This window comes from Mastigoproctus giganteus, chromosome 2 (assembly GCF_048544385.1).
Source record: "Mastigoproctus giganteus isolate SK-2022 chromosome 2, ASM4854438v1, whole genome shotgun sequence".
NCBI lineage: Eukaryota > Metazoa > Arthropoda > Arachnida > Uropygi > Thelyphonidae > Mastigoproctus > Mastigoproctus giganteus.
Genome location: NC_143576.1, coordinates 115,197,402 through 115,202,675, shown reverse-complemented (window position 1 = coordinate 115,202,675; position 5,274 = coordinate 115,197,402).

Here is a 5,274-nt window from a genome sequence, read left to right as displayed (position 1 = left end):
AAGCCTATTTCAGTTAATTGCGTTAATTTTTATCTATGCTCGGAGTGTAGGTTTTACCTCTTTTACCCATCTGACTAATCATCGATCAGATTTCATCAGACAATGACCAATGTCAGATGTTTTATTTATATTCATGCTATGTTTCCCTATTTGAGAAGGTATGATTTATTCTGCTACACAGCTTTTCAAATAACCCTCGCACTGCCTGTGTTACTATTTCTAAGCGGATTAAATATTAAATGAACTGAAAATATTTCTTAAGGAAACCACGAATACAGGGGAAATTAAAACTGACAGTCAATATCAAATTCGGCCCTTTCATTTAATACTTAACAGCAGAAATTTAATTGTTATTTTAAATTATTCTTATTTACTAGAATTCGTTAATTTATTTTCTCAGTGTAACACTGTATCAGCGCAATAAAAGGGGTAGGAGTTGTGTACTCCTTTTTGTGAAAATAAGGGGAGCTCATCGTACACATCGATCAGATCAGAGAATATATTAATACATGACTATGTACACGTCGTACATTTTTGCCTAGCTCACTATCCAGAGAAACGCAATTAAATCGACCAGTTTACATAACAAATTACTTTCTTGGAAAACGGGAAGCAAACTATTGGTTGTTACTTAATGAGGCGGAATATGACGAGTGACGTCATCTTGGATGAACAATGATCGAAACCTCTTTGGCATCCGCCATTTGCTTCAAATGACTTCAGTTAACGTAAGTGTTCTGAATTTTTTTTGATAGAAATTTCGTACCAGTCTCCAGGCTACAAGCACATTGGTTTAGAAAGTGGCAAGGTCCAAGCTTTTTTCCTATAAGATGAGATTTTTTGGTAAAGGATTGAAATTTATGACATTGCTGCAAACTTTGGGTGGCTTATCCTTCGGAAAAATGCGGCCCAACTCATCTTCAAGGAGCCGTACGTTCCTCCGCGTGTTCATGATTTTCACTGGATTATTTTCACTCCTCGTCCACACGCCACTTACGTTCATAGCATTGACACGTTTGAAAATGGAGCCTGGCCAGCAAATCCTGTTCTTTTTCGATAACTTTTATTATTTTTTTTCTTGTGTAATCTTCAGAGTATTCATATTCGCTAAGTACAGAATAATGATCACTTTGGTAAGCAGATGTCACCGATTAGAAAAAGTATTTGCTTTCCATCCAGGGCACAAAAAATGGATGATGTTCCTTTGCGGATCATACCTGATCTTTACTGTTCTTACTTTTCTTAAGAGCGTCTACTTCAGTTACTTTTGGACCTTCGACCACGAGGCACCGAAACTTTTCGAAATAGCTGTGCCTCTGAAGATTTTGGTTATGGTCTTATTCGTGCTTTGCTTCTTCTGGTTTCAAATGCCATTAGTGGTAATATCCTCTTATTTGTCATACTTTTCTAACTTCTACTTGCAGTTCCTGAGATGCCTTAATGTAGAAATTCGGGACAGTGAATATTTCTTTCGCCTTCCCTGTGAGCTGTCACGCAAAGTTGAAAGCATAAGGTTGCTGTATGTGGAATGCTGTGAACTGGTAAGAGAAACTAGCGATCTCTTCTCTCCTGCCACGTGTTTCTTATATGTTATCGAAAGTGCTCATTGTGGTTTCCTCGTGTACTTTCAGATTAAAGGAATGGCTAACTTGCTCTTTACGTGGTTTGTTATAACAACAATAATCTTTTCTTATTTGGTGCTGTTGTTTCCTGCTGCATTCTTCAGCAAATTGAAACAAGAGGTAAGGAAATGGAGTTAAGTTTATAAAAGTGACAATTTTATTGAAAGAAACCATTGTTAGATATTTGTTTCATCAGAATAGGTAAGAATAACCATGCGATGTGTGGAAGAGATTGCTATTTGAGAATAAAATATTTTCTTTTTTAACTGGATCGTGAATGACAGACAATATTTAATTTTTGGCTGTCAATTACATATTTGACTTTATGAAGTTCGGTTTTTTTGTAGATGATTTCATATTAATTACCGACAGACGCAGTTTCAAATGAAAAGTATCTTTGTAAACATTGTCGAGTATGTTCTATAAGTATTTCTTGTCATCTTTACAGCTGTTAATTAGCCTGAAATATATCCCCGAAACGTCGCATTAGTATTTTTACTTTATGAAAATTATTAATAAATAACTGATTATTTATTACAAAATCAATATCAAATTGATATTTGCTCTTCAGAATTTTAAAAAATAGTTTTATAACATGTTGCCTTTATTCAGTATGATAAATATAATAAAAACTAACTATTGAAAGAACTGGATTTTAAAACTATATATTTGCATATGTGAATATAAAACAGAATATATAAATAAGGTTAAGAACTCTTGGTAGGTGATCTTGTTGAAGATATCAAGTTAACTAAAGTTGGCGGCCTTCTCCAACTAAATATTTGTTTTGTGTTTGTTATTTATGCCCAAGATCCATTAATACTGAAGGGGGTTTGTGTATTTGTATAAATTGTTTTATATAGAATTAAATAACTTTTTAAAAATAAAATAAAAAAGCGGAATATTTTTGAAATATTCGTTCACGTTTATTAAACATTGGACAGTATTTTATCTTCGAACAACATTTAATTGTTTATTCATGAAAGAAATACAGTAACCATATTATTTTCTATTGTGCAGGCACAATTAACGTGCTCGCTGTTAACACAGATTCCTTCTAACATTTTACCTCTCCGAGAAAGGCTCGAGGTAAGAAGCATGATTTTAATGATTCTTAAGGAATACCTTTGCTTTGTCTCGCATTATTATCGACATTATTTTGTATATGTTTATTTCTCTTTAGAGATACACTTTGACTACCTTTTTAACGGGTGTGGTCTGAGAATATTTCTTATTTTTAAATGTGTATATAGATTCTCAAGACAAATTTCCATTTCAATTTAGATCGTGATATTTTTATCCACGTGCCATCAAGTAAAGCCCACCTTTTCCGGATGTGGTTTCTTCACTGTTGACCTTGTCCTCATGACTACGGTAAGGTTCTGCAAATGCATGTTTTCTCAGCTTTGATTGTTTTTCAGATTTATTTCAATTTAAGTCAAACGGGCCGAAGAAGTGGTGTATTTTCATTATACAAAATGAAACGGAGTTCGTGATGCGGGTGTGCTTTTGGGACCTCCATGGAATGGGTGTATATGTTGGACCTTATATTTTTATCAGTTATAGTGGAGAGAATTTCTCTAGGAAATTTAAGGTTACTGCCCCTTTCTTTCTATCATTCGGCATACATTTCACCTCCATAATTTGTGGTACCGACTGCCCACGTCAGCATTGTTTCTTAGACTAACAGTTTGTTGATGAGAAGGGGTGGAACTGTAGCCCCAATACGCCGAGTAATAGCTAGAGAATGATCATGATCCGCTACAGAAATTCTCTCTACTGAAGTTGCTTTAATATATACCGAATGAAATGTACAGTAATCTTGTCGTGTGGGCACTATTCTTTTCTGCTTGATTTTTGCTCATTTAGAATATAAACTGAGGAAACTACGGTCATTTAGGTAGCGTATATTGTGGCACCTATAAATTCTTACTGCGTGGTTTCAGGCCATGCAGTGTGAGAAAACAGCGACACTATTCATTACACTACACGAGAGTGTTGGATTTTTGTCTGCAAACTGGTGCAAAGATCAAATGCCGTTTCTAGTGTCTGTGTGATGAAAGAAAGTGTCTGAGGAAAACCCACTATCGATCTTAGTACACAACTTTAGTAATGAGCAACAAACTGCTGAAAATCTTGAAAGAAATTGATCAGAGGCCAGGAGAACTTTGTCTCTTTTCCCACTCAATAAGAAATTGGTTGCTCATCTGATTGAAGATTCGAATAAAAAATTTATAGCAAAGCCATTAGCACCGACAAACTTAATGCAGCACAAATGTGTAGCATTCTTCTTATTAGTTTAGAAGATATGACAGGAATAAATGGCAACACAAATCTTAATTTCATTCTCAGGGAGTTTGTCAGCAGCGCTTTAACCAGTAGATACCCAACTTACTTTCTTTTTCAAGTGTTTGCAAATTACATTTAAAACCTCCTTTTAATAAAATTGTAATAGATATGAATCATAAAATTCAACGGAGGTTGGTTGCATTTTATGATTCATATCTATTACAATACTCAATACCATATATGATCTTGATGTCTTGAGTGTTGATATAGATATATTATAGCAAAATTACGAACAATTAATGTTCATTTTAATAAATAAATAAATATATGATTAGCAGCTGATTTTCTGTAACTTCATTTACAGATATTGGGATCCATCATCACCTACACCATAATACTGATCCAATGGGTATAACTGCAATCTCAACGAATCCCAGAAAAAAATATCCTACGAAAATCCGCCATGTTCTTCACCGGTTTCGAGTCATCGCCAGCGTTCATCTTTGTGGACTTTCAGCCAGCGTTCATAGTCTGGACTTTCAGAATTTCATTCGCTATTTCTATTTTCATAAATATTGGGATTACAGCAACTGGTGTGATGAATTTAAAACTGATTAACATTAAAAATATAAGAAATTCAGCTATTTTAGTCTTTTAAAGAAATTTATTTCTTGAAGGACAGTTGTTTCTGATATGCAGAAAAACTTAATTTTAATATTCCCTTGAAACTGCTACTTGATTCTAAAAGTTTCTCGGCAGAAACCGACCACCAATTACATATATGATTATTATTTTAAAAGAACTGGACAGTTTTCACAGGACATAAACGTTTATTCTGTTAGATTTTAATTTATATTCATTAAAGAACTTAATCTCTAAATAATTGACTAATATATAAATATGACCCATCGCATTTTCTAATATGAATGTTAGACGGTTTGATTTGCTTTATGCCATAAAAGCTTCTTTGGGACCCTGAATTTTTCAGGGAACGAAAATATTTGAATATTTATTAAGAAAATAAATCAGTATCCTAAGATTGTAGTGAAGTCTTGGACTGTCTATGCCTTCCTATTCATATTCTTCAACTGAAGCAGATCAAATCCTTTTCCATATTTCGCTTCTGTTATTATTTTATCGGTGGATAACACTGCGAAAAATTGCCATCACAATCAACTGACATTAGTTTTAACAATATCTGAAGGAAGGATTTAAATCTTGCAGAATTGTTAGAAAATTTAATTGTTCTGATTTGTTATTCTGTGCCTTGTTGAATAATTGAGTACCACAATACAGTTTTAAACATGTTTGGTGTATAGGAGTAACGATTAATAGCCTGAGTTATTGTAGCTTTATCGTAAAA